This window comes from Populus euphratica, unplaced genomic scaffold (genome assembly GCF_000495115.2).
Source record: "Populus euphratica unplaced genomic scaffold, PopEup_1.0 scaffold6.1, whole genome shotgun sequence".
Taxonomy (NCBI): Eukaryota; Viridiplantae; Streptophyta; class Magnoliopsida; order Malpighiales; family Salicaceae; genus Populus; species Populus euphratica.
The window spans coordinates 2,363,803-2,382,453 of NW_011499849.1; the positions used below are offsets into that span (position 1 = coordinate 2,363,803).

The window sequence follows — 18,651 nt, forward strand, 5'->3', positions numbered from 1 at the left end:
AAAACTGAGATTTACTTAGTAGCAGTCTTTGTTATGGTGAATAAATAAAAAAAAAGAGATGGAGAGAACTCGAAATATGTATTGGTGATTGAAATTATTCGATTCATGGACTCAAATTTTGAATGCGTGGCAGCGATATCAGAGAATTTGGAGACTATAGACATTAATCAGCTTCTAGGTTATTTACAAACACATGAAAAAAGATTGAAGAAGAGGTGTAAGAACCTTCGGCTCAACTTCTCCAATCAAGAATTAGTTAAGGCTTGTGAAAAAAGTCATTTTGTATACTTTACTCTTCCACAAAAGAGTTCAAGTTGGTTACAATAACAGCGAGGATGCATCACAATTGTTAAATCATGTCTAGGGTTGATTCAACGAAGGCTTTAAAAAAATCAGTATGACACATTTTATTATTTTAAGATGGAGATATTACAAATCATTCTCAATCAACCTGAGTTTAATATAAAAATCACGATCCAAGTCATATACACGATCATGATGCACTAAATCGGTTGCTCAACTATCTTTTTTATTCCCCTTCTTTGTTCTCTTGCTGATTAGGCCTTCATTTGGTTAGGATCTGATGGAATTTAGGTTTAAATTAAAGATTACTTGATAATTAGGAATTAAATTAAATTAAAAAAAAAACTTAAACTCACATGGGATGAAATTCAAAATACAATTAATGGGTTCCAAGGTAAAGAAACAGTAAAAGGCAAACATAAATAGCTAGCATACGTGGGAGGACTCGTCGCATTGTTGCAGCGCGTGATCCTTCCTCTAGCCTCCAAAACAGTCTTATGTTTTTGAATTTAATAGTTTTTTGTTTTTTTTCTTCCTTTTAAGTGAATGATTTTGTTTTTCCCATTTATCAATTATAATCCCTTAATTTTGATCTCTTAAAAAATGAAAAACCTGAATAATATGGCGCAAAATTGAGTCTGAGTCAAATGGCAAAAAAACTTTGTACCCTTGAGAATCATATAGAGAGCCTATGAAAACAAACTATCATCCAAATTCAAATATAATTAATGTGGAAGGATAATCTGAAAACAAATCAATGGGGCACTGTATTCATCCTTAGCAATTGAAACCGTCAATGTTGCGCTCTTTCTAGGATGCCCTGTCCCCCGCTGTCCGTTTCTGCCCCTGCTTCTCTGCATGAATCTTTTCCCTTGCTTTTTTCATGGACTCTTCCTCCAAATTACACAGACATTGCAGCCTCAGAAATATGCTATAGTTTATAACTTTCATGGTCTAACTCCTTTGATGGTAATTGGTGGTTTGGGCGGTGACAGGTTTCTTGTCAAGGATTCATATTTACGATGAAAATAATGCGGTTTTTTTGTTTTGTTTTTTCTTTTGTCATTACTATTAGTATTACTATAGAAAAATGTAGAAACCAAAACAGCTTGTTTGCCTTTGTTTGGTGTCGTCGAATGAGAGCTCTTGCCCACAATCCCCACTAAAACATTAAGGAAATAAAACCCCACCGTTTTATCTTAAATCGTGTAAGAACTCCAAACTATTTACACTTTTGAAGATAAACACGATTTCTTTAGTGGGAACCAAACAGGTAAAGTCCATCGCATGTATATGGAATGGTTTAACAAACTGAAAAGCTGATTAGGACATCATTTGGTTCCACGCTAGCTCCTTAGTAACTTAACATTAAAATCAATTTAAAATCATATCTTTACCACCAAATCATGATCATAATTAGGAGTTAGATAGTGTCGTGAATTAAGCAGCAATTTACATTATAATTGGTTTTAAAGGAACTAATAAGCTTTTTATCAACCTATGCTTCTAAACTTATTTACGAGACCCCACTTTGAAGGCTACGATAAATGTTTTTTTTTCCTTTTCCTTTGCCCCATTGCTTTGATAAGTACGATGTTCATCTTTCTGCTAACAAGCCGAGAAAAGAAAACAAGAGAAGGGCGAGACGGTATGGGCTAGAAGATAGTCGAGTCTCCCGTTTCCAATTCTTATCACGATACCCTGTGTTATCATGGAGATAATGTGAAGAGAGAATGACTTGGGAGAATATTGGTGAGCTAGCTAGTTGAGATGTTGATTTTCAAAATTGGATTGTAATCAGATTTAGCATGGAGAAGAAGATATCGTTTTTATTTCTGGGTCTGGTCGATGAGGGTTGGTGTGTGGATAGCTCAATTTTCCTTGATCATTTCCTCCTTTTAGGTATGGTTTGGTCACCCTCTACATCATTATCTAAGATAGACACTGTTCATGGTCAGAGACACCATGATTGTTATTCCCTCCATGTTTTTGGCTTGTTTTCTGCTGGTTGCTTTGTAGGTATCCTCCGGGTCAAAGAATTTTAATACCATATTAAAAAATAATCATAGGCAATGTTTGAAGAATAGTTTTAATCATGCATAATGTTCAAGCTAAATATTTATTTTCAAGGGATATCGGTAGTCAAAAATTGAAGAAGAAAACTGTATCAGTTGCCATTAAAATGCAAGCACGCATAGACAATAGACGTCGTGGTGAAAACAATACACAGCTACTGTGTACAAAATCATCAATTACATAAAAACTTTTAATTTACTATTATATACATGTTAAAAAAGAAATTATATTTTTAAAACGAGTCATATGTCACGTGCGTGTTAATTTATTTTTTTTGCCATCCTTGCCGATGTCTTACATGAATTCTACTAGCAATATACATTTTTTTTAATGGGATACCAGTGCTGGAATTGTGGTTATTGAAATTGAATTCTAGTTTTGTTTGTAAACTGAACCAAGAAAATTACATAAAATCACGGTTAGACAGATCACATCAAACAAACTAACAAAAAGATTAAAACTAGAAGGGAAATTATTGGGCGTCAAGACAAAGAACATTATTTATTATAATAGTATAATAATAAAATCGCCCTTAATCATAAAACCTTTTAACTATATATTGGAAATAAGATGATTTTCTCACCAAAATATAATTTTCATTTCAAATTATAAAGGGATAGATTGATATTTTTTTCGCATAGTAAAACTACTTAGTTGCAAAGGAAGAAAAAACTTACATTCAAGTGTTTTTAGTCTTTTTAATTTTTTAACACAGTAAAATAACTTAATTATTTTTAAATTGAAAATTTATTCAACCTTTTTTTAGGGATTTTTTTCATCTTTTCATTTTGATTTTTTTGTTTGTTAATATAAAGGTGACATGAGCAAATTTTTGTGTTTTAATTAATGTTAAATATTTTAAAAAAATACTTGTTGACATGTGCATTAAATGACTACATGTACTAGGTTGTTTGGTGATGTATTTGAATAATCTAGAAGACCCTTTTATTATGCGTGTGACCAATAAGCCTCTAGTTTGATTAGAACTTTTTTTCCCTCTTCATGTCCTTAAAAATTTTAAAATAAACCTTTTATTTTTTTTTTAAATTTGGTTTTTATTTATGTAATTTCAGATAATTTATAAAATTTGAACTCCTTTTTAATTTATCTCTCTTCATCCTTATTTCTCTTGATTGCTCTTTCTCTCTCTCTCTCTCTCTCTCTCTCTATCTATCTATCTATCTATCTATCTATCCATCTATATATATATATAATTTTATTATTCAAAATTAAATTAGTTAAAAATTTAGGTTTTTAATTGAGATCAAAATTAAGATTTAACACATTGCAAGTTTTAAAAATTAACTTATGTTTAAAAGGTTTGTTCATGTTTGATTTTTTTTCTTTATTTGATCTTATACCTTTTAAGTTTTATCTTTAAACATTTATTTAAATAAAAATTGGGTTATGTTATTTTTATTTATTTGCTTTCTATAAAAGTTTTCACTAATTTTAAAAATGACTTAAGTTATCTCGAATATTTTTATTTGTAATTTTTTATAGCTATTTTTTTTTTAATTTTGCCCTTCAATATTAAATTAATTAGAAATTAAGATTTTTTGCAAGTTTAAGATATTAATTCAGGTTTAGAAGGTTAACTCATATTTGTTTGTTTTTTTTAACTTCATCTTTCAATATTTATATTATTAGTTATTATGGTCTATTATATTTGTTATTTTATAAGATTTTTTTGTGAATTTTTAAAATAATATAAGTTATCTTATGTCTTTTTATTTATTATTATTTTTATTTACTTTTATAATTTTTTTTAATTAATATCTTTTTTTGATTTGATTCTTCATCATTATATCATATTGGACTTCATTTTCAAAAAGGCATGTTGCACCTTATCATCTAATCAATCCTTCCTGTAAAGTAAATTGTCATAAAACTTTATATTAAGAATTTTACCTTCAAAAGATTCGAATCAAATAAACTGCTCAAAAGAAAAAAAATAAAATCAAATCTCATGCAATTTTATCATTGTTCTATTCTTTTACAATATAAAGCGAAAAAAAAAAAAAAAAACAAGAAGCTCTGCCCTCCCTTCCTGGCGATGCTCTCTGTCTATCGATACAAACAATGCAAGCGCAGAGCATTGCCAGCTGGTTATAGTGACAAATCACATTGATTGCTCCAGCTGTCAAACAAGCTAGATTCTAAATGTCTCCGAATCATTTGTCTCTTGCCTTCTGAATCTACAAGATCGAATGAAAAAGACATAAATCCCTTTAATTCCAAGATAATAAATTATTTGAAAGACATAAATCCCTTTAATTCCAATATAATAAAAGATAATAAAATATTTGAAGAGAAATAGATCTGTTTTAGGCAAGAAATCTGCATAAAAAGCATGAGATCATAAAGAATTAATTTAATTTAAAAGTTTAAGTTGTTAGATAAAATTTTAAGATTTATATTATGTTATGATTAATTTTTATTAAATAAATAATGATGATGAGATTTATATTTATGATCATTTAATTATAAAGATTCTAATATTATGTTAAAAAATTATTTTAATTAAATAATTTAAATTTTTAAATAAAATTCTAATATATAATTTATATTATTTTCTATTAAAAAATTCAAATTCAACAAAATCCGTTAATTATTACTCTAGTTGAAGGATGAAGCAATCTCCCTCCATTAATTTACTGCTTAAATATTAGAGTTACAGTTGATGGATAGCGAATGCCATACACATCGTCAAATTACAAGCAACTTCAAACAAAGCAAGATAGGATGCATAAGTTGGCTACATGCAAACATTAAAACACGCGAAGTACTTGGAACTCCAAATTGAGATTAACAGGCTACATCATTTTCGAGAAATGAGCATGTACACCAAGCTAACTCTAGGGTCTTGGATGACCAGGACTGGGAGTAGAAGGCCTGGGAATATATGGGTTAAGAGGACTGCCATGCTCACTGGATCAATAAGGTGGTAAACTTCCAGATTCATGCTGTGTGCGGTGCTCTTAAAGTCACTGTTCAGATCATAGCCATTATCATACAATTTCATAGGATAATAGTCGAAAGGGAGTTAATTAGTGAGTTAATTACCAATCTCAAATAAAGCCAATGTATATGGATCAAATAAAAAAAAAAGTTGAATGACTGAAATTAGAAAAGGGATATGAACTTTTTCTTGATCTTGCAAATCAGTTCTTGATGTTGGCAAAAAAAAAAAGACTGTATTTCTTTAGGCTTTAAATTTGGTTACTAAGTTTTAATTATTCTAAATAAATTAAATTGAATTTTGTTTTGTAAAACCAAAAATTAACTAAGCAATGAAACATTTTCTTGGTAGCTTGAGATCATTATGCGCACATGTGGAAAACAAATTATCAATACAAACCGCAAATCAAAGGAATTTATAAGGACCAAATAGAAAGAAAAGAAAATTGAATGAACAAATTGTGAAAAGTTCTAATTTTTTAATAAAAAAGAAGCAATATTTGAATAAATAGTAGTTTTGACCTACAAAATTAAGCTATTAGACTAAGAGAGTATATATTAATGGCAATTTGACTTGGTAAGTGGAAGGATCGTATGCAAATCATAATAATGGTTGATTCTCTGTTCATAATTTCTCATTTCCTTGTGGAAAAAGATGTAGTAGCAGTTTTGACTGCAGAATTACAAAAGATAAATACCACCCATCTCCAGTTGTTTCTGTGAAAAGCATCAGCCTTTATGCTAAAAAGAATTTTCCTAAAAGTATTCTGAGATCCTTCCAAAGGAGTGCTGATGGTCAGACCATCTCCCGAGCGACTTTCCGGAGGACTCCCGCTGTGCTCAGATCATAGCGGGGCAAGTACCTTTATCTGTCTGTTTCTCTATGCGTTGCTCGTTACAACATTCTCGCTTTCATTTTAGTTCTTGACTCAATATTTGCCCAGCAGCGTATCCTTTCGGCTATTTTCCAATTGGAAGTTGTTTTGCTTCGCTAATTACGTTTAAAAGGACGATAATTAGGGCCTTAAAAGTTAAAACTAAGGAATTCATTGTTCGAAGTAGTCTTGTCATTTCGATCTAAAATGGGACGATCCGTGTTACACTTACCTGAGGATATTTATTTATCATAATGTAAAATAACTTAAGAGCAACAATGACAAATGAGAAATCTAACAACCTAAAAAAACACGGGAATTTATGCGACACTAATCATTTTTTTATCACTTGTTGGTCAGAAGACAACATTTCCGTGCAAGATTCTAGCTCACACTAGCAAATTGCTTGAACAGGTTGAATAACGAGATCCTGAAAGGAGGGATTCTCCGCAATTTTTTGGCTCATTCATTACCAGCACTCCGAATAAAAATCTTTCAAAATTCTTTCGATCTTAACAGAAACTCGAGGCTTGCATGCATGTTCAAAACATCTTTCAGAATTCATTCGTCAAGGGGGAAAAAAAAATTGTTTTGGAAACACGAATTTGATAGTAACCAGAACCCAACCAACTTCTAAATCAGGGTTGAGGCGACACGGGTTAGGGAGGTACCAAGAACAGACCCATCATGGGAGACCAAAATATATTGCACTAGCACCAATCACAATCTGGTACTTAAATTCATCAAAAAGGTCTCCGGGTAGGGTTCATCTTCATACACATTTGTTGAACACACAAGTGGAAGCTCACACCAAAAACCAAATCCGTAGACCCAATACTAGCTAATGTAAAAAACAGAAATTATAAAAAACAATAACACAAACAAGGTGATATGCGCACACAGGAAGAACAAGTAAAATACTCTAAAAGAAATTCTAAGAATTAACATTCCAAAAGGTGACACTTCTATTGGCTCGAATGCTGAACAGCTTCTATAATTTGAATGTCTGAATCGCGCATATTACATCAGTGGGGGGGACAAAAGAAAAGGAAACAAAAACTCCCTCGCATCATATTTCAAACAAAGCCTTCAAAAACAGGCATCAAAAAGGTCCCCAATCAGCGGTACTGCAAATCAGAAACAAACACAAATAAGAATCACCTCGCTTAATAAATGAATTCGGCAACAATAATGCAGATTGGTCTTGGGAAATGATACATCAAAAGATTAAATGGGAGAAAGCTTTCGTATTTGCTTCCTTTTATTCCTCTTTACAAAGCGAGGAGGGTCAAAGGCTCAAATAATTCTCACCTTGAATAATGCAGATTGGCCTTGGGAAATGACACATCAAAAAATTAAATGGGAGAAAGCTTTCCTATTTGCTTCCTTTAATTCCTCTTTACAAAGCGAGAAGGTTCAAAGGCTCAAATTCTCAAGGGCGAATTCAACCAGTGACCCATTCATAAAAAAATAATCCCACAACAAATCCTGGCCAGTTCAACTTAATTCCTGCTTTTTTTTCATTTCAACTTACCGGATGCATCAAACCAAACACTTCACTTAAGGAATATTTAAATTGCACTATAAGAACTTACCAATCTAAAAGAAGAAGGCATTTCAAAAGGCAGATAATACAACTAAACAACTGTATAAGCCAACAAATAAACGTAAAATAAAAACCAACGAAATTAACAAATGTTTCTGAACTCTTACCTTGATGAAGCCTATTTCCTTGGCATTGCTGCGGAAGCACTGCCTACAACACATCAGTCCATACTTCCTGATTATCCCATGTGGGTTTCCACACACCCGGCTGTCAACAAGGAGATTCCAATCAAAATCAATAACTAAATACAGTAGGTAAAGTTCTGTACATCGCATCAATAAACATAAAATTCACTCGGGAAAAAAATTTCTGCCCACGCAGCAACTAGAGAACTTGTGAAAAAAAACTTGAACTGCAATGGATTAGCATCAATTTTTCTAGCAATACGGAACAAAGAAAACAATGCAATCGAGCAATAGAACAAGGTTTAGATTCTGCATAAGATTCACTGGCCTTAGCTTCGTCAAAAAAATAAGAATTCCATGAGTTGTTATTTCTCATTCAACAACTATCTAACCGAAAACAGATAACATGCAGATATCGAACCCAAAATCAAATAGAAAGTAGAAACAACATGGAAATCACCAGATCAAGACGACGATAGAGAGATGATAGGTTTGAAGAAATACCAGGTGCGAGATCCAGGACCGTAGTTCTTGGGATGCGAGTTCCAAATATTTGAGTGCCCCATTTCGTTCCTTTAATCGACGGAGAAAAACCTAACTCGCTGCGCCGCTCTTAAGTGCCACTAACCCGAACCGTGATTTCTTTGAGGCGGAAAGAGATAGGCTTGCAGTTTTATAGGTCGAAGGCGGACCCGCGTGATTTTTTGTTCTTTTTTTTGTCTACAATTTCGTTGTTTTTCTCCTGGTTCTACTAGCTAGCTGATTTTGATTTTTTTTTAATATTTTTTTATATTATAATATATTATAATGATATTTTTATTTTTTAAAAATTATTTTTAAATTGATGTATTAAAATAATTTAAAAATACTGAAAATATATAAATTTAAAGTAAATAAAAAATAAAAAATTATTTTTAAAAATTATTTTTAAACTATAAAAATAAATAGATCATCAATATTAAAAGACATAGATTCATCAAACCTGGAAATTCCAAAATGTCAAATTTTAATATTTAATAGGAAAAATTATATCTAACAGCATGTATATTTGCTTATTAAAGTTAAAAAATTACTTTTTATATTTTAAATTTTATACTACACTAGCATTTAATATTCTAGAAAAAATTTGATAAAAAATTGAATTATTTATAACTTTACTGCTATTTTTTAGTTAATAACTAAAAAAAAAATTAAGTGTTTTTAATTTAAAAATATATTAAACTAATATTTTTTAATTTTTTTCTTATTAATATATTGAAATGATCTAAAAAATTAAAATAAAATTATTTGAAGTAAAAATAAAATAATTTTTTTTATTTTTTTAAATACTTTTCAAATGCTACGGGCTATAGAAATGCAAATAACTTGATATTGCAGCTATCGGAGATCACGTGGCAGTTAATTTGAAAGGTTCGATAACATAAGCTATCACTCTTATTATTGGCTAATTCTGCAAGGCTTTGGTTACTAGGTTCGTAGGATTCCGCTAAAAAAATCATCTCCCAACATTTTAATTTTGAGCTTGGCTGTATAATAACAAGCGAGAAAAACAAACGATTTTTCTTTCCTTTTTCTTTTTTCTTTTTTGGTTCACGAGGAAATATTGTTTTTCTACCTATATCTAGTGTGGCTTCTATTTGTACACTGGTGCGGGGGGAGTGGCTCTGGCTTTTTTGTTGAAACTGTCGAGGCTCTGGACATTGATTCTTTAGAGAAGATGGGTCATGATCGATCTTCTTTCTTGCTCGCATGACGGAGTATCCCACCAAAGATGAAAGAAAATAATTAGGAATTAAAAAAATATTAAAATTAAAAGATAAGAAAATAGACATCAAAAGATGAAGACTAGAATTGAATTGTAAAGTAAATTAAGTAAAATGTCGACAGGCAAAATAAAAATAAATAAATCAAGAAAAGTATAAGAAGAATACAATAAAAAAATTAAATGAAGTAAAATGATAAGGAATGAAATTAAAAAAACTTTTTTTAAAAAAAAAATAAGAATAAAATTGATAAAAATAGAAACTGAAAGATAAATTCAGTTCTTGAAATAGTTGACATGAATTTTTAGAATAAAAAAAAGAGAAAGAATAAAAAAATCACTAAAACCCAACTACATTTTCACTATATACATGCACTTTATCAAAAAAAGAAAAAAGAAAAACAATGTGCCGCTCTAAATGCTATCATGAACAAATGATTTTGGTAATTATATCGTCTCACATGCATTAACCAGTGCATTGTATATATCATCAATTTTTTTAATAATATTTAATTTTTTAAAATTACTTAACAACCTCTGGTTCAACCCAAAAATAACATAAGAAAAAACAAAAAAAATACTCTTATAACAATGAATATAATTTTTTAAAAAAATTTTGAGGGCAATACCGTAGCTTCATTGTTAAAAAATAAAAACACAAAAAGCCTTCGGTGCAAGTTTAATGGTTTGTTGGGGTAGTACAATAATTTTAATGTGCAAATAATAGTAAAAAGACAAAAAAAAAAATTAACCAAAGCCATGTGTTTTTTCTTTTAAGAATAACAAAGTCATTTAACGGAGAAAAAAAATATGCGTGAAACATTTTATCCTCAATCAATATTACAACGTCTAATGGATGTTATTAAAAATCCTATTTTACCTTTAATTGCAAGTTTTATTAATTTTGATGAGAAAGACAAAAACATCATTATATTTTTTCAATAAAGAATTTAGAGTGTAGTAAAACAGTAGTTTTTTTTTTTTTTTAATTCAATCAAAGAACTCAATTGGTATATAAAAGTTTCTCCTGCGTGAGCAATGAGATTGGCTGGCTATAGAATCATTTCAGGATTATTCATTTGGTCAGCTGATTCAAAATCCGATGCTAAAGGATGATCGCACATTTTTATAACTTTCCGGTCAACTGGATCTAATCGCATATGGTTTCCGTCGACGAGAGACGAGAGGATGAATGATGCCACCAGCTATCAAAATCCTCTTTTTTTTTCTGCTGGAATCCCCACTTCCAGATGCTCACCTTGTCCCAAATGACACAAATTAGACTCGAGTTAAAAAATCAACTAGAACATGTCCCACACAGAAGCAAATCAAAAGATCGGCCCATCACAATTTCTAAAGGCAATTTAGGGCGCAGCCATGTTTTTCAATCAGAATGGGGTGGTAGCTAGAACCAGGACTATAGTTTCGACCTCTGAACCGTTAAAGTCTAATTTAAAAAGACCCATCTTAATTATTCAAGCCACTTTCAGCGAATCACTCCATCATCTGAGCGTGCCAATCAATGCCTTAAATAGACTTTCTTCACCAATCTTCTCTCCGTTTGTAAGAATATCTAGCTATCTACACAACCAGTCCGATTCCAATCACCTCAAAGAGACTCATGCTAGATGGAAACAAAAGGACGATGATACAATGCAGGTCACTCATAAATGACAATAGCACAACAGCATGGAACGCAATTTATATAGCCGCAAAAACATCGTTTATTCCGCTGGAGATGAACACATAAAGATAAAGAAGAGATGGAACATATCCACACGGCGGGGCGGAGGAAAGGGAGGATATCTTGTACATGGAGCCTTCCTTCCTCTTTTATTGTGAGAAATTACTGGTATCCCAAACGCAATCATCCGGATAACTGTTGTCTGAGAAGTCTTTCCTCGTCTTCAAAGAGATGATAAGAAAGCCCGCTCAAGATATGGAGGTGCACCTAGCCCAGTGAAAACAATCCCACAAGGATTTGTTTTCGCGCTTTCTTGAGAATTGAACAGTTTCAGTTTCATTTCTTCTCAGCATCTTCCACATTACATGCACATCAGCGTACTCACAAGCTCTTACATCATGCCGTAGCTTCAGTAGTCCTGTTTTTGATTCAAAACATTATTTTCAAAAATGAAATCAAACATACTTGGTCCTAAGAAAAATCAATTTCCAAAACCATCACGAGAAGGGGAACTAAACTCTATATCACTAGCTGATGTCTATGTTAATGAGTACAATAAAAAAAAAAAAAAGGAAATTGGTTCAAATCTGAGTTATGCCTCATTCTCCCTGATAATAATGCGCAGGCTCATTTCCACGATAACAGGCAGGGGAAGTAATGAAAGGGGGACAGATAGACAAATACCAGTGAGTGGGGAGATACTAACCGCGTTTGCGAATCCAAAGACGCAAAGCGATGCCGTTCCAAACTCTTCGCAGCTTATCACACAACCCCATGGTGGAAGTTTTTCCGCCCTCCCTCCCTCCCTCCCTCCCTCCCTCCTAGGAGAGATACTATAGAGAGATCAAGAACGAACGAGCTGATTTTACCACTGCATCAAAATACCAGTGCAAAATTATTCTTAATTTAATACTCTTAGCTACCGATCAAAAACAAAAAGAAGCAATTGATTGCTGATTATTAAAATAAAACTAAAGACTTCAAATTCGAATCGGAAGACTAAGACTAATAAATTGTTATTGCGAATATTAATTACCAGCATTAGGAATATGTAAAAACCTCCTCTCTTTGCTTCCCTGTTCTCTTTCCCAACTCTCCATTCCTGAATCACCCAAGTTAATATCGCTCTCCTCCGCTGACGCATCACTTCTCCATGTGTGCCACGTGTCTGTTGGACGTGAAGATCCTAACGTTGTTTGAGGGAGACCTGGTGGTTGGTTTGTTACCACGTGTACTACAACAATAGGAGGTCCATTCTTCGAGATTGTACGGCCATGTGATCGTGTTATTCTCTGTGGACCGAGACCTTGCTTGCCCTCCTCAAGCTTTTCCAGGTGCCACGTTGATGCTAAAGGTTCAAGCGCGTTTCTTGTCTTTGAGGAGGGGCAAAAAAAATTGCTGCGTGTTGGGAACGCACGAGGTGAAGGAAGTGAGATGTCTGTGTGAAGGCTACTGCTTTAGTCAGTAACGTGGCATTCTAGCATTAGTTGGTCGGAAAGATAATGTCACCAGCGTACGGTGGCAGGCGAGACCCCACCACGGTTGATCGAGGGTGATTTGCATCTACACGATGAGCATTTTGATAGTTTTATACATGGAAGGTTCTGATTTTTTTTTACAGGGCCAAATTGGAATCAGATTCACGTCCAAACAAATACGACACTCACTTCCTTCACCTCGTGCGTTCCCAACACGCAGCAATTTTTTTTGCCCCTCCTCAAAGACAAGAAACGCGCTTGAACCTTTAGCATCAACGTGGCACCTGGAAAAGCTTGAGGAGGGCAAGCAAGGTCTCGGTCCACAGAGAATAACACGATCACATGGCCGTACAATCTCGAAGAATGGACCTCCTATTGTTGTAGTACACGTGGTAACAAACCAACCACCAGGTCTCCCTCAAACAACGTTAGGATCTTCACGTCCAACAGACACGTGGCACACATGGAGAAGTGATGCGTCAGCGGAGGAGAGCGATATTAACTTGGGTGATTCAGGAATGGAGAGTTGGGAAAGAGAACAGGGAAGCAAAGAGAGGAGGTTTTTACACATTCCTAATGCTGGTAATTAATATTCGCAATAACAATTTATTAGTCTTAGTCTTCCGATTCGAATTTGAAGTCTTTAGCCTTAGATCATCGACAATCACGTATAGGACAATCCAAAACATCAAAATTTAAATTTGATTATTCTTACATGATTTAAAAGCAGGAGGGACATGAATTTTTCTTAAGATACTAGAGTAGCACTCATCGAGTCACCTTTTTAAGTTTGGAAAGCATGGCAAGTAAATTCTCAGCGCCTATAGACGGGCATCCTCCATTAATACCAGCCATCAAATATCGATACTCACCTGAGGTGGTACCGTAGCAGTCATCAAGAATGCCATAGTGTAAGAGAAATATAAACAATTAAACTAGAAGCCAAAGGGCCTCCGAGCAAGTCAGCACATCTCCTATCCATAAAGTCAGGGATGTTGAGTGAAACGAGTGAGAAGCCATCCTCAGTCCTAACGTGAGGTCGAGGTCCTTTTCCAAGGAAGAACTGAACGCTGGACAAAGAGAAAATTGAAAAAAGTAAGGAGAGAAAAGACAAGTTATGAAGACAGGAAGAAAATGGAGTTAAAAGAAGAAGAAGAAACAAAGGGAATTAAGAGAATGTTTTGGAGTGTGGGTGAGGTTTTTAAAAAAAGAAATATTCGTAAATATATTAAAATAATATTTTTAAATTTTATTTATAACTTTATCATATAGAACAATTTAAAAATATAAAAATATAATTTAAAACAAAAAATATTCAAAATATGTTGAGAGAAACAAAGTAAATAGCTTTTATCAAAGTATAAAAACACCCATGATAATGTTGAAAGTTATGTTTAAATAGTGAAATTCTAAAACAAACAACAATTAGGTCAAGTTAAAATAAATAAATAAATTGAAAGTCATTAGTTTTTTATTATACAATAAGACATAATTTATTTCAATTAGAACAATAAAATGATTGTTTTTCCCTTTCCTAACAAAATCATTTAATTAGTTATTATAGACAAAATCATATTTTTCATAGGGTATATTTGTTATTATTATATTGATGAGGTACATATTATTCTTTTTACATTTTAGATGTATAATGAAATGACTTGAGTACCTTTAAAAACAAAAATAAAAATAAAAATGGGATCTAGGGGCTTTATAATATTTTACTGCTTTGGTTGTATAGTCTAATAACTAGATTATCCTTAAAAGCATAAAAATTAAATGTTCATAGGCGTTTTGATCTTGTTATCATGGTTTTTTAGTTATAACTAATTTAAATGAGGGGGCAATTCAATCTTTTACTAAATATAAACATAATTTTAAAAAAATAAAAGTGGATAGTGCGTACTATACAAGCGGTAGCGAATAAGAGGTGTCCATGCTTTTTAGAATACGTATGTGTTTCCTTACTATGGTTAAATATCACCTTTCATGATGATGATGGAAATATCATGATGTCTTTTTTCTAATGGTTAGGTGCGTGTGCATGACATAGTAGCGGTTGGGGTTATTATGACTAGAGTAACATAAATGATACTTATACTAGTGACGTCCTTGATGAACTTGCTTAAAATGATTATTGATGTAAATTTTACTAGTCTTTGGGTGCCTTATTGGTTCATCTCTTTTAGATAGGTTAGTTATCTAGGTTTGCATAAGTTATAATTCTCCTTTAATGGTTCTAAAAGTATCATTAAAGGTTGGGGTCATGATAAACATAGATTCAAGGTTGGACACTAGATGATAATAATAAATGCATATAACACTAGTTTAAAGATGAAATTGAGATCTCAAATGCATCTTACAAGTAAAAATGAAATAAAAATAAAGTTAACTCTATTTTTAAAAAATAAAGAATACTCAAAACCAAAATACACTAAGACTTTTTTGTTAGTGGTGTGTTTCTCTAATTATGATTGAAAATTATATGGGTTGTTGCATTAAGAAAATGATGTGAATGGCTATTTTAATGAGTCGAATGGTAATAAATGACTAATCTAGTTATGGGTTGAGTGATGTGGTTGTTTTTTTTGGCATTGATCGATTTATAATTGTTTATAGTTAAGATTGAGAGAAGGGTTTGCATGGTTGATTTGACCGATTCTTTCTAATTTGAAGGGGTTGACTAAAGTGGTTAGATGAGCTATTATTTTCTAGTGTTACAGTTTCTAATAATAATGATGACTGTTATTACCTAGGCGTTATTGTGGCCTAGTTCATTAGTAAAAGAACCATAAATAAGAGGTGGATATCAAATGAGAAGGATGTTAGTTGATGACAACACTGTTATTTCTAACAAAAATAAGCATGATTAATGGTGATTATAGATTATAGAGGTTGGTGAGTATACTGTAACATGGTGGCTAATATGTTTAGATAGAAAATGAATAATGGTTAGGGTTTTGGGTGTGTTTTAGAGCATGTTTAGGTAAGGTGTATAAGAGTTTATATATATATATAAAGGCTTTTCATAAATTCTAGGTTTTAGAAAATGTGTTAAATTTTGAGAGTTTAAACAAGTATTTTAATGGATCATTTAATTATATAAATAATTAAAAGCCTTGCTCTGATACCAAAGATGATGCCAGATAAAGTGAAAATTAAAAAAGCTTACTACAATGTGAAAAATTATATTTAAATAGTAAACCCTATAATATCAACAATTAAGCCAAAAGCCCACTAAAAAATAAATTGAAGTCCAAAATAGAATAACATCAAGCCATAATAGATCTCAAATAAAAGTACAAAGAAATTAAACATAATAACATAGGCTAAGGACCAATCCACGAGTTAGAATATTCTTTATTATATATGATCATATACGTGTATGAACTATGTCTTGAGTTTGATTTTCCTAAAACAAACAACAAAGCAAACATGTTAGATAAAACCACTTTTGGTTTAAATTATCATGTTGTAGCAATAAAATCTAATGCTTTCAGTTGTTTATGGTTATGTTAATTAGTTAAGTAAATAAATCACTTAAATGAGCAATAAAGCTCCATGAAAAACTCATAACAACTCTAAAATTTAAAAAAAGTTGTGCATAGTATGCTAGCAACCGATAATAGCTATAAAAATAATAAACACTCACTAATATCAAACAAATAGAGCCATGCTAAAAGCCAAAATAATCCAAGTAAAGGGATTCATATCCAGATGAGAGCTCTAACATTACTTTTAAATATTTAAACAAATAAAAAATGATTAAAAATTGACCAATAATAGCCTCTCCATAACCTTGTGGTGGTAAAAAAAAAAACCAAAAGAAATCTATAAGAGTCAAATATAATATGTCTTTTAAAATACTATAGCCATAGAACATTATAGTTATAATAAAATGAAAATTGTGTTTACCTTGTAAAGTTGCATTATAGGATAAAGAACGAATTTCATTAATAAGTCCATAAACCACTTGTTTTATAAAACTTTTCTTGAAGTAGCCAATATGTTATGATTTGGAAGAACTTTTAATATAAAATTGAACCAAAGATGTTGCGATGGCTTTAAAAATAGCAAATCATATCCATCCATTTGTAATGTTTTTAATTTAATCAAAAGAACTAGATGATGACAACAAAGTTATTTTCACAAACATTCAGTATAAGCAATCAAAAAACTTAATTTTCACACACTAACACACATAATATTATAAAATAAGATCATGTACTTAAATCTATAAATAAATCAAAAAGATACTATGCATAGCTAAAATTATAAGCTAGTAAACCCGGTAACATAAAAGAGAAGAGCAAGTATCAATTTAAACATATACTTTGATGGAAAAAAAGAGTAAACTAAATAGTTTCATTTTTAACCTGTGATTATACCTCATAAATATTACATAATAACACCCAAAACTAAAATTGCAAGCCAAAAAGATTGTGATAAATGATTAAAGTTGGATAAAATTACAATGATGATTAGAGTTTCGACATTTATTAAGGTTAGTACATAGATAAAATCATAGAAAAAAATAAGTTTCAGTATATTTATACTATACAATTAAATCTTTAGATAAAAGATATAAAACTCTATTTTACAACCTTAACACCCAAAATGAGATAGAATAGATTAAAATGACTCATCTATCACTATGTCAATGTTATATTCATAACTTGAGTTGTTAGTAGATGGAAATCCTAATAATGGGATTCATTATCACCATAAGTAAACAACATCCTTCTCCTTCAAATATATTTATTAGTAGTTGGAATCCAAGTTGCTCCCCCTTCCCTCTTTGCATCTTAAATACAAGTTATAAAGACTTAAATGCCCTCGTCAATTACATGAACATATTCTTTTTGCATAAAAAATGAATAAACTTGCATTTCATCAAACATAATCTATCCCTTTTAGTATAGGTATATAGAAATTGAAATTGAACTATAATAAAATTAAAGAAGTTGAGGTTTAATACCTAATAGTGGAAGTTTTGGTGACAATTAAATACGATTCTAGCTGATTCAAATACCATTCTATAAACTTAACTTTAAATTTAGAACTTGAATAGGATGATCTTGATGTTGAAAATGGGTGTGAAAAGGGATGATTTGTAGACATACAAGTGATGTATGAGGATTTTTAAGGAAATATTTTTTTTTCTAAGGTATTTTTCCTATTCAATTTAAAAAATTAAATATTATACTTGATAGTTTTATTTTTTGTAATTTGCTAAGGACTTTCATTACTTTTCTTTTATTTTTAGGTTTTGTAGTTTATTTAGGTTGTATTTTTGAGTTTATTTAAGAAGTTGTAAAGTACCTTGTTTTTTTTTCCTTTGCCTTAGGTTGTCTTGTAATACCTTTTACAACTTAGCTTGCAACAATGCATTGATCAACTCGAAGTGCAACAAAAGCAAGCCCAACTACAAACCTAATAGCAATAACAAAAGCAATAGAAATCCATGGATTTGTGATAAGTTTCTTGTAAAAGAAGAAGAAATGGACAAAAACAACAAAAGAAAGATAAAAATAACAAACAATACAAAATTTTACCTCATAGAGCGGTGTCATAAACAAATCCTAATCCTAAATTTTATTTCTTACAAATTCACCACATCAAGTAACTTTTATTTAAAAGGTTTACAACTCCTCAAATAAACTCAAAAAACAATATAAATAAACTTGAAAATAAAGGAAAGACAACAAAAGTCCTAAAAAGATTAGAAAAAATAATATGTTAAACTAAATAGAAAAAAATAAAAATAACTAAGAAAACAAATAA

At 31.2% G+C, this 18,651-nt stretch overlaps 1 long non-coding RNA gene across 1 annotated transcript; it reads right to left on the minus strand.

Moving 5' to 3' along the window:
• Positions 1 to 11,337: 11,337 nt before the first annotated feature.
• Positions 11,338 to 12,670, minus strand: LOC105120571 (uncharacterized). The gene is made up of 3 exons (XR_841357.1): positions 12,429 to 12,670; positions 12,099 to 12,263; positions 11,338 to 11,810 (listed from the first exon to the last, which is right to left on the minus strand). It is a non-coding gene; the product is annotated as an uncharacterized LOC105120571 (long non-coding RNA).
• Positions 12,671 to 18,651: the final 5,981 nt, after the last annotated feature.